The sequence below is a fragment of the Penaeus vannamei genome, chromosome 42, assembly GCF_042767895.1.
Source record: "Penaeus vannamei isolate JL-2024 chromosome 42, ASM4276789v1, whole genome shotgun sequence".
NCBI lineage: Eukaryota > Metazoa > Arthropoda > Malacostraca > Decapoda > Penaeidae > Penaeus > Penaeus vannamei.
Window position 1 is genome coordinate 5,180,098 of NC_091590.1, and position 12,738 is coordinate 5,192,835.

A 12,738-nucleotide genomic window follows, 5' to 3' on the forward strand; every position below is an offset into this window, starting at 1 on the left:
CCAAACCCCCCAAATTACGAACCCTGTTTTCCCCCCTTTTTTTCCCGGAAGAAGGACCAATGGCAGTCCCCACCCCCACCCACCCACCCACCCCACCCCACTGTTTGTCTACGGCGAGCGTGGGCTGAGCGTGTGTGTGGTCAAGTGAGAGTCGCCAACGGGGCCAAGATCCATCGATTGGTTCACTCTTTCACTCTTCCTTCTAAATATAGGTCTGTGGAGGAGGGGGAAGGGAGTGGGGAAGGGAGGGGGAAGGGGGGAGAAGGGAGGGGGGTATATGTGAGGGGGGAAGTGGGGGGAAGGGGGAAGGGAGGAGGAGGTAGGAAGGGAGGAGGAGGAATATGTGAGGGAGAAGGGAGGGGAAGGGAGAAGGAGGGGGAAGTGAGGGGAAGGGAGAAGGGAGAGGAAAGGAGGAATATGTGAGGGGAAGGGAGGGAAAGGGAGGAGGAGGAATACGTGAGGGGGAAGGGAGGAAGGGAGGAATGCGTAAGGGGGAAAGGAGGGGAAGGGAGGAAGGGGAAAGAGGAGGAATCCGTAAGGGGGAAGAGAGGGGAAAGGAGGAAGGGGAAAAGGGGGAGAAAGAGAGGGTGATAATTCCTCTATTTAGGAGACATCAGCTGCTCTATTCTGGTGTTGGGTGAGAGCGGTTTAGGTTGATATTTTTTTGCTTTTGTTTGTTCGTTTTTGTGTGTGTTTGTCTTCGTAAGTGGGAGGTGATGCTGTTGATGTTTTTGTTATTTGTGAAATACGTAGGAGTGTGATAGTGTATTATTGTCTTGCTGTTTATTGTGTGATATATTCATCTACTGTTTACCTTTATATATATATATATATATATATATATATATATATATATATATATATATATATATATATATATATATATATATATATATAAATATATATATATGTATATATATATATATATATATATATATATATATGTGTCTGTGCTTGAGCGAGTGTGTGTGTAGGTGTGTGTGTGTGTGTGTGTGTGTGTGTGTGTGTGTGTGTGTGTGTGTGCGTGTGTGTGTGTGTGTGTGTGTGTGTGTGTGTATGTGTGTGTGTGTGTGTGTGTGTGTGCGTATGTGAGTTATTTGCACTATTTAATGATGTTTTATTATACTTCTATGGATTCTCTACCTAGCTGAGGTTTCTACGTGTGGCTTGAGAAAACGTAGCCATATTAGTAACAGAACTAGGATTGTGAATGGTCAGATGTTTTATATATAAAGTTAATACACAGTATGTATGTTTTACAGTGGAGCCATTGGTGTGTACACGCCTAATCACACAGAGCAAATGCATAGGCCTATACGTAAAGCCTAACATCATTTCTTACTACTTTTGCGCGCCAGATATTACATTAAAAAATTTAACCAATTGCGCACAAATATTTTTTTTATCCACGCAGAATTACGATGTTTTATATGTACTATCCCTAACTCACCCGATTCTTAAAGACAAGAAATTTTCAGAATCCTTAACTTGCGGCACCCACAAGAAAAAAAAACATACCTGGCAACCTTTACAAAATACAGAGCTAGATATTACATGTAAAAGATTAAACCAATTGCGCACAAATAAATTTTATCCACGGAGAATTATGCTGTATTTATATGTACTATCCCTAACTCACCCGATTCTTAAAGACAAGAAACTTTCAGAATCCTTAACTTGCGGCGCCCAGAAGAAGAAGAAAAAAAAAACATACCTGGCAACCGTTGAAATAATACAGAGCCAATCAAAAAGAAACTCCCCGATGGACAAACTTCATCGCATTTCTACCTCGGAAACGCAAAGGACCTCAAAACCAACGCAAAAAACGACACCAAGCCATCACCCTGGAAGCCCAACGAACATACACACGTACACTCCTTCCTGCTGGGGGTGTAGAGATACGTCAGCACCTCCGCATCCTTCATGGCCATCCTCCACCACCATTACACCCTGTCCATCATCGTGGATCCCTCGTAGACACACCACAAGAATTACTAATATCTGATGATGATGACAGATCATGATAGATTGGTCCGCCTGTGGATGCTTGCCTTGCGTTTTGGCGGAACTGTCCTTCTGCTCGCCCTAGCTCCTGGTCCCTTAGTTCCTGGTCCCCTTAGCTTTTGGTCCCCTTAGCTTTTGGTCCACTTAGCTTTTGGTCCACATAGCTTTTGGTCCACTTAGCTCCTGGTCCCCTTAGTTCTTGGTCCCCTTAGTTTCTGGTCCCCTTAGCTTTTGGTCCCCTTACTCCTGACCCCTTAGCTCATGGTCCCTTAGCCCCTGGTCCCCTTAGCTTTTGGTCACCTTAGTTCCTGGTCCCCTTAGCTTTTGGTCCCCTTAGTTCCTGGTCCCCTTAGCTTTTGGTCCACTTAGCTTTTGGTCACCTTAGCTCCTGGTCCCTTAGCTTTTGGTCCCCTTAGCTCCTGGTCCCTTAGCTCCTGGTCCCCTTAGTTCCTGGTCCCTTAGCTCCTGGTCCCCTTAGCTTTTGGTCCACTTAGCTTTTGGTCACCTTAGCTCCTGGTCCCTTAGCTTTTGGTCCCCTTAGCTCCTGGTCCCTTAGCTTTTGGTCCCCTTACTCCTGACCCCTTAGCTCATGGTCCCTTAGCCCCTGGTCCCCTTAGCTTTTGGTCCACTTAGCTTCTGGTCCCCTTAGTTCCTGGTCCCCTTAGCTTTTGGTCCCCTTAGCTTTTGGTCCACTTAGCTCCTGGTCCCCTTAGTTCCTGGTCCCCTTAGCTCCTGGTCCACTTAGTTCCTGGTCCCTTAACTCCTGGTCCCCTTAGCTCTTGGTCCCCTTAGTTCCTGGTCCCCTTAGCTCCTGGTCCCCTTAGTTCCTGGTCCCCTTAGTTCCTGGTCCCTTTAGCTCCTGGTCCCTTAACTCCTGGTCCCCTTTGTTCCTGGTCCCCTTAGCTTTTGGTCCCCTTACTCCTGACCCCTTAGCTCCTGGTCCCTTAGCTCCTGGTCCCCTTAGCTTTTGGTCCACTTAGCTTTTGGTCCATTAGCTTTTGGTCCACTTAGCTTTTGGTCCCCTTAGTTCCTGGTCCCCTTAGCTCCTGGTCCCTTAACTCCTGGTCCCCTTAGTTCCTGGTCCCCTTAGCTTTTGGTCCCCTTACTCCTGACCCCTTAGCTCCTGGTCCCTTAGCTCCTGGTCCCCTTAGTTCCGGGTCCCTTAGCTCCTGGTCCCCTTAGCTTTTGGTCCACTTAGCTTTTGGTCCCCTTAGCTTTTGGTCCCCTTAGTTCCTGGTCCCCTTAGCTCCTGGTCCCTTAACTCCTGGTCCCCTTAGTTCCTGGTCCCCTTAGCTTTTGGTCCCCTTAGCTTTTGGTCCACTTAGCTCCTGGTCCCCTTAGTTCCTGGTCCCCTTTAGCTTTTGGATCCCTTAGCTTTTGGTCCCCTTAGTTCCTGGTCCCCTTAGCTCCTGGTCCCCTTAGTTCCTGGTCCCCTTACTCCTGACCCCTTAGCTCCTGGTCCCTTAGCTCCTGGTCCCCTTAGTTCCTGGTCCCTTAGCTCCTGGTCCCCTTAGCTTTTGGTCCACTTAGCTTTTGGTCCATTAGCTTTTGGTCCCCTTAGCTTTTGGTCCCCTTAGTTCCTGGTCCCCCTAGCTCTTGGTCACCTTAGCTCCTGGTCCCCTTAGCTTTTGGTCACCTTAGCTCTTGGTCCACTTAGCTTTTGGTCCCTTTAGCTCCTGGTCCCCTTAGATTCTGGTCCCCTTAGCTCCTGGTCCCCTTAGTTTCTGGATCCCTTAGCTTTTGGACCCCTTAGCTTTTGGTCCACTTAGCTTTTGGCCCTCTTAGTTCCTGGTCCCCTTAGCTTTTGGTCCCCTTACTCCTGACCCCTTAGCTCCTGGATCCCTTAGCTTTTGGTCCCCTTACTCCTGACCCCTTAGCTCCTGGTCCCCTTAGCTTTTGGTCACTAACCCCTATCTCTAGTCCCTAGTCCCTAGTCCTTAGCCCTAGCCCAAGCCTTTTGTCCTTGCGTAGAAAGAAGAGGATTAGAAAGAAAGAAGAGGAAGATCAGAAAGAGAGAAGAGGAGAATCAGAAAGAAAAAGAGGAGGATCAGAAAGAAAAAAAGGAGGATCAGAAAGAGAAAAGAGGAGGGTCAGAAAGAGAGAAGAGGAGGATTAGAAAGAGAGAAGAGGAGGATCTGAAAGAATGGAAAGGGGAATCAGAAACTGCGTATAAAAGAAAGAAAAATAGGTCGAGGGCATAACCCTTGTTGGACGGGTGTTAAAGGGATCAAAGTCTGGATTTTGAAAGCAGTGTGAATTCAATCCTGGATTTTGAAAGCAGTATGAATTCAATCCTGGATTTTGAAAGCAGTGTAAGTTTAAGTCTCGATTTTGAAACCAGCATGTATTAAAATCTAGCTTAAAAAAAATTCTAACGACTTTCACAACTCCCCCATTACATAAGTGTATAAAGAATCATTAAACAAAAATCAACCTCCAATATCTTAAATAAAAAGATGTCTAGACGCTGATTTTCACTCGCACCTTGCTCTCTAAGATCCAACCCTCAATATATTTCCCTAAAACACGTCCAAAAAGCTGCGTCCGTTGTAGATAGAGGTTGTTCGCCAAAGCTTCCATGAGAGGACGTCGCCTTTGAGGTGTATTAAAGAAGAAGGGACGGCGAGACAGCGTTGTTCATGCAGCACCTGATCCCCTGTACTGCGGCCCCTTGAGCTGGAGCGTTTGGAATCGGATGTAATCGGGGGAGCACGAACGTAAATAAGATTATGCGAATAATAAGATTTAGTAATAGGAATGATAAGGTAGTAATAAGGTGGGAGTGATAATGATAATGGTATCAGTAATGATGTTTGATTATTATTATTAACCTCATTATCATTATTGCTATTATTATCATTTTTCTCCAATCGGGTTTATTTATCGTTGAGAGGCATTTGTGCTTAAGGAATGGAACTCTTATTGAAATTTGAGCATTTCGACCTTACTTCCCCGATTTAAATGCATATACACATACAGCCCATATTTCTTACGAATACTGGTTGGAATTACAATAGATTTTGTTGACACAAGGATAGTGAAAAGCAAAAGAAGAAATACAAAATAATAACGAAACTAATGAATAGAGAAATACAAAAATACAAAAAGACATGGAAATACTAGAAACAGACAAATGAATAGATGGATAGGGAGATAGATAGATAGTAAGAGAGAAAGATAAATGGATGGATGGATAGAGAGAAAGATAGGTTGATGGATGGATTGATAAAGAGAAAGATATATAGATGGATGGATAGAGAGAAAGATAGGTAGATGGATGGATAGACAGACAGATACGTATATGGATGGATAGAAAGATAGGTGGATGGATAGACAAGATATATAGACAGACAGACAGATAAAAACAAATAGACAGTCATCATAACAAGAAACGCGCCCAGGGACAGATGCAAATATCATAAGGAAAAGACGACCCCCTTTTTTGGACGAAATATTGCAACGTAAGTCGGCACTTTAAAGTGACACAAATGTAAATGATCTTTGCAAAAAAAAAAAAAAAAAAAAAAAAAAAAAAAAAAAAAAAAAATCCAGCGACGCTCTATTATTCTCCCACCAAGACGACTGTGAAGAGACAATGATTTATGATTTCGTTCCCAAAACAAGTGTAATTCTTTGGCGTAGGATTTATGCGTAAAAAAAATTACAGGTATTCTTTCTTGTTTTACGTTTTTGTTTTCTTCTAATCTTATGATTCGAATTATGTTACTAGAGGTATCATGATCATGTATGCTGTTATATAAAACTATATAACAGCATACACACACAGAGAGAGAGAGAGAGAGAGAGAGAGAGAGAGAGAGAGAGAGAGAGAGAGAGAGAGAGAGAGAGAGAGAGAGAGAGAGGGGGGGGGGGGGAGAGGGGGGAAGAGAGAGAGAGAGAGAGAGAGAGAGAGAGAGAGAGAGAGAGAGAGAGAGAGAGAGAGAGAGAGAGAGAGAGAGAGAGAGAGAGAGAGAGAGAGAGATCCTCTGGGAAATATAAACTTTATGGATAGATCAACTGGCATCCACCACACGATTTACAGGAAGTGACAAGCCGTGTTCGAGCAGGTGTCTGATCATGCAAAATCAGGCAGTGTTTGTTGACGTCATGAGCACCTCAAGTCATGCATACCAGATAGATGTTATCATATATACTAAGTTTATAACAGTTACGGAGAGCTTCTATTCTAAAATATTCAATGACAACGTATATACACCGACCGCCATATTTCCATAAGGTGGAGGTACCCCTTTAGGTTGCGCCATAAACCATAATATTTATGGGAATCACTTGCATTTTCTAGAGTGTGATATCGAGCGGTTAAATTTCATCTGGTGAGACTTGGCTACAATCGCGCATGGTTGTTAGTAGACATGACGTCATAGCGATCGCCACTGTAACCATTACGTCATTACGTTAGCAGTAAACATCATTAGCCTATTAACGAATTAAAAAAAAATCACCTCTAAACTTAGATTAACGGATAACTAGTTAGCTAACAAAATTATAACTTTTGTACTACTTTTTTCTTCTTTCTTTCTTGCTTACCCTTTTTGTGAAACTAAGAAGGGTGGTGGAAATGACGCAAGCTGATTGGCTCCTGAAGTCTGACGTCACAACCCACACTACGCGTGATTAGCTTTTGGCGCGCAAAAGCTTTCTGACCCGGAATTAGTGACCGTAAAGAAAGTCGTTGCGATCGAAAATAAAGCAAATTATATTGGAACCTTCCCCCTAATAGCTTCCTATCCTCCCAAAAGGACATAAAAAATCCCATAACGTAAAGTCTTAGATAACGCCAGAGAGTAAAAGAAAGAAAATAAGGTTAAAAATGCGAGTAAGGAAAAGAAGTATACCGCTTCGAGTCCTATGATCCGGTAAACAAGGCTCACATTCCTGATTTCCTTCACACTCAATCTTCTTACATAAACAACAACAACAACAAAAAATCAAGTCCCATACTAACATACACAAAAAAAAATTGCTAACGAGCAGGAAAGAAGCGAAAACAGCGAAAACATGGCCGTTCCTTCCCTGCCCAGAGGTGATCACCGACTTGCATGGCGTGTTAGACCAGATCTTCCTGAGCCGTTGAATATGCATCACGCAGGCACAGCGACATCTTGGGACCGACTTCTTTTCGCCAACGTATATTCTGCAAAGTTTGCTGGGTCTGAATTTAGGTCAAAGGTCTTGGCTTTAAGGCCAAAGTTTGCGTGGGTGGGCGGGGCGTGCAGAGGTTAAGGAGGAGGAAAGATAAACGTTATCTTTTAGTGTATATAAGGTTTTAGCCAGGGAAAAAAACACGTGCAGGTATTATCACAAAAATACTTACGGTCACTCTCAAATGTATATATATATATATATATATATATATATATATATATATATATATATATATATATATATATATGTATATATATATGTATATATATATATATATATGTATATATATATGTATATATATATATATATATATATATATATATATACACATATATATGCGTATATATACATACATACATATATATATATATATATATATATATATATATATATATATATATATATATATATATATATATATTTATATATATATATGTATATATAGGTATACATACATATATAAACATATATATATATATATATATATATATATATATATATATATATATATATACACACACACACATATATATGAATGGCAACATCGATTCAAATTCAAATCCATGGCAACAAGTAACATGTAAGCACTTGTCTCAGCTGAACATATCCATAACTAAGACCCTACATGGACGTTCTGCTCCACCGTGGAAAATGTCGGACCTAAGTGTATTTTATACGACTGCCCCCCAAAAAGACAGTGTCCCCCCTGCTGTACTTAAGCAGTATGCTTTAGCAATTATCAATGAGCACCTTGATGCTATGCCCAATGCGTATGAATGCTACACTGATGGATCCTTGCAGTCTGGGAGTAGAGCAGGATGCGCTTTTGTCGTATATAAAAACAATATTTTGCAGCACCAGGATTGTAGGCGGGTTCATGACTGGGCTAGCACTACGCAAACTGAGTTGGCAGGAATGCTCATAGCCACCGAATTTCTATTAAGTCAAGGCTCAGGAGTCATTTTCTGCGACTCACAGAGTGCTCTCCAGGCATTGAACACACTAGACAAAGGTGCAGGAAATATTGCAAATGACATAAGGATAAATGTGTATCGTGCAAAAGAACGAGGCCATGATATACGTTTTGTGTGGATACCATCGCATGTTGGAATCCCCAGGCATGATCATGCTGACCGCCTAGCAAAATCAGCATGTGACAAGCAAAGTGTTGATATAGATCTTGGAGTACCTCTTGCTAGGATTTCACACATAATTAAAACTTCCTTCAAAGAGGACTTGTCTGACTTGATTAATTCTCAACGGCCTGAAAGCTGTAGCATAAAGCACTATGACAGGTTTATGCAAGATGTTTTCATCTATGGTTTATACAAAACAAGAACAAGACAGTGTGATATTGTGACCGCAAGAATCAGGCTGGGATATAGATTGTACTGGCAGGTCAGTACAGCCTGTAATGTTGAAGAAACGAAGTGTAAATTATGCAATGAAGAATATAAGCGAACACTTGTACATTATATCTCAGAGTGCCATGTAATACAGCCTTTCAGACCACCTAGCATGAGGTATGGAGAACTATGTAACTACTTCATATCATCTGATGTCTTGGAAGATATAATTTTGTTATATCCTAAATTTGGAATGTAGTATCACATGACCACATATCAAATGTTACATTGCCTTTCCACGCCCAAGCCGTATGCCGGCTTGACAGATGAGTAGATAAATTACTGATCGTTCTTTTCCTTTAAATGATATATTTTACACCGTAATGATTTTATGATATAGATTTATTCTGTAATACTATTATATAATGCTTTGACCATGTATCAAATGTACTACAGCTTGCCCACGCCTGTGCAGTTAGCCAGGGTGGTAAATAAAGGACTAAACTAAAATTTTGGTAACCGTTAACCAGGGTGGTAAATAAAGAACTAAAAATATTGGTAACAGCTTGAATTGATACATTCCATACATTTTGATTTAACAGTCGCAGAACAATTGATAAAGTTGTAAAATATGCTAACCGGTAACTCGAGCTGGCGTGTATATAAGAGCTCTTGGAACGTACGGGCTCAGCCGGGCCACCCCAGAGAAAAGGCCCGGGCGAAGCATGACTTCGCAAATCTAACTGAACTGAACTGAACTGTACGGGCTCAGTCAGTAGTCCGACACCGAATGTGTCGGGAATAACGACTCGGACGTTCTGTCACTCGCAGGGTATTTGATTTCTGTTTAGTCTTGCTTTGAATTCGAATTTCATTTTTATTATAAAATTTAGCATTGAATAAAGACCTTTCTTATCGAAAAAAAAATATATATATATATACTTGTATACTTATATGCATATATATATATATACATATATACACACACACACACACACACACACACATATATATATATATATATATATATATATATATATATATATGTATGTACATATATAGATACATAAATGATGCACGGTTTCTACGTCGTGTGGCCCCTATGACCTGAAAGGTAAGTCGTAAACTTGTATGACGGGTGTGACTCAATGTCGGGCAGACACTATATCTCGGTGACTGTGTTACGTGAGGTGTCTGGTCGTCCACTGACCTTACCTGCCCTAATTGCTCTAACTTCCGCTACTGCTTCCATATTGCAAACGGATAACCTCATGTTTCAGTGTTCCTTTTAGCCGTGTGTCTCATTTCTTGCTATATTAAGGAACATTCAAGGAGTGAGGTGTGTGTATATATATATATATATATATATATATATATATATATATATATATATATATATATATATATATATATATATATATATATATAAGATCATACTTTATAGGATCAATTCTATAGTGAGATACTGAGTGAGGTATCGTGTAACAGGGTGGCGTCCGGGTTCGCGGCAATGCTTACATTCCCTGACAACCACGTCTTCAATAATTTGCCAAGCGCGTGGGTAACCTAGTCGCCATACTGCACAGATTGAGACTAGGTTACCCATGCGCTTGGCAAATTATCGATAGCGTGGTTGACTGGGAATGTAAGCAGTGCGAACGCCACCCTGTTACATTATTTACAGGATTGTGAACACGCGCAATTTCTGAGACAGGGACCACCCACCACAAAAAAAAAAATCTGGTAAAAAGGGTATGTCACATGCTTACGCCGTGGCAGCTGGATCGTTTGTTGGCAATCCAGCTTCCACGCTAAGCATACAGTTCAAAGAAAACACACAAGTCAACTAGAAATACATGACACAGGTCGGGCCACTCTAGATAAAGAGGCCCGGGCAAATCTAAGTGAACTGAGATATCGTTCAGCATGGAACTTCCTTTACCACCCTACCCCGAGTTCGAGGTTTCATCTTACGAAGGATTGAGTGATTATCCTCCTCCACCTACTCGAGTCAGCGTCCCCGAGGCTTATCGAATCATACCGTCATACCTGGCGACTGAGAAACGGAGAGTTGGCCAGCATATCTCTTCGCGAAGGAGAGGGACTTCCATGACAAAGGTAAGTAGAGATGCGAAGACAGATCCTGTGGTGCCAGGGTTCACACCTCTAATGGGGAAATAGTGAAGTGGTAAAATCCTATCCACAGACATCCTGCTGTCCCTGGGAAGGCTGAAGTGGAGGAGATACTGGCAGCCATGGAAGAACGTTCTACGCCGCAACAGCAGAGCCCATCGCGCTTATTGTAAACATTCTACGCCAGATTCGATGTCGTCTGGGCTTATTTGATACCAACTGTAGACTCCCTGAATCACGAGCACCATGCAGCTGACAGGAAGCATCCCTCGGGCCTGAAGAAGTACCAGCTTGTAAATAAGATTAAATCACTGATTGCAAAATTAGTTATATCCTCGTAGATTTGTTATATCTGGAGCAAATGTACCAAGTAATGGTGATCCCAAAAACACCAAAAAGTTATACTCATCATTTTTTACTAATACCTAGAGAAAAAAAGATGTTTTTTTTTAAGTCCGATACAATCGTTATCATATACTCTACAAAAATTTATTTGTGTTGTAATTTCAACACTTATTCCTGTATCTAGTCTATCACCGATTACATATATTGGAGAACGCGTGTGTCTCTGATCGATGAAAATGACATTACCTGTTTTTATCTGGCTCTGTAAGACAGCATCCACACCAGTGACATGTTGCTTGGAGACAAATAGTAAACATTGTGGGGGACACAACAGGAAACATTCGGATACATATCTCTTGATATGTATGGGGACATATCTGTTACAATAGTGAGAGACATGTCGGCAATAAGAGTCGACTTGGTGAAACTATCCACACCATGTCGATCAGCTGGTTGGTGGAAGGTCTCTGCCGACATCACCTCGTCCACACCAGCTAACATGTCACCCAACAAATCCGTACAAACATGTCTACAACAATGGTTCCTCGACGACTTAACAACTTGTTACCCAACTTGTCAGTCTTAATTAATGTTTCCACCGAGTTTTGTCACTGGTTGGGACACAGCCTAAAGGTACGGGAGTGTATTTGTTATCATTTTCCATACACGGAGTTAAAGGCTGGAGTCAAAACAAATGAACGAAGCGTGACTCTTCAGTAATAACATTTAGTTAAAGATAATTAACAAAGAGTTTATATTTTCTGTGTTTTCTTATTTTTTTTTCAGTGCATATGTTGATATTGAATGGTAGAGGTAGTTCCACGGAGCTGATCTTTAATTAGCTACACTGTATAAATGTATAATACCTAAACAAGGATAATTAATAAATACATCTTATGATTGTAAAATCCAGGGACTTTATTACTAAATAAGAGCTACTGAATAAGTGAGACAAAGTTGCATTAGATTATACCGTCTATCCTTTCTGAATATTTTGCATGGCAGAGAAGTAATACATATATTGGACTGGAGATATAAAAGAGAGGCACGGAAATCACACAAATTCTTTTTCTATGTTCTTATCTCTCTCTCTCTCTCTCTCTCTCTCTCTCTCTCTCTCTCTCTCTCTCTCTCTCTCTCTCTCTCTCTCTCTCTCTCTCTCTCTCTCTTCTATATATCTATGTATATATATACATATATATATATATATACATATATACATATATATACATATATATATATATATATATATATATATATATATATATATATATATATATATATATATACAACTTCCTCTCCTTTCCCTGCTTCCTTGAGAAAAGCTTCCTGGTCGCTTTGTCTCGACACTCGACCCAACAGCTCGTACTCCATTGCTCCAGATGCGAGAATTTAACGCTTAAAATCCTAGTCTGGAAAAGCAATAGATTTTGGAGCGACCTCGAGCTGAAGTGGCACTCGCTATTGATAGTTTGGTATGCGAGGATGTGTGTGGTATGGTCAAGGTATTGTATTATTTAATATATAAGTATAAAGTCCTTGCTATCGGTTGGTATTTTATACTGGAGTGTGTGTAACTTTATTTATTTTGAGTGTGGGGGTAACTTCAATATTGGTATAATGGGATACTTTGGGTGGTTGTGTGATGTGGTTTCGGTTCCGTGTGAATGAGTAATGATTGTTGGGGAGTCGCTATGTGTTGTAAATGGAACGTGTACATTGTTCAGGAAGTTTGTGATGTCCG

The 12,738-nt window shown here is 41.0% G+C and overlaps 1 non-coding gene across 1 annotated transcript; it reads left to right on the plus strand.

The window, feature by feature from the left end:
- The first annotated feature begins 9,943 nt into the window (after positions 1–9,943).
- LOC113804092 (small nucleolar RNA U3) lies at positions 9,944–10,150 on the plus strand. Its single transcript, XR_003475570.2, has one exon. It is a non-coding gene; the product is annotated as a small nucleolar RNA U3 (small nucleolar RNA).
- Positions 10,151–12,738: the final 2,588 nt, after the last annotated feature.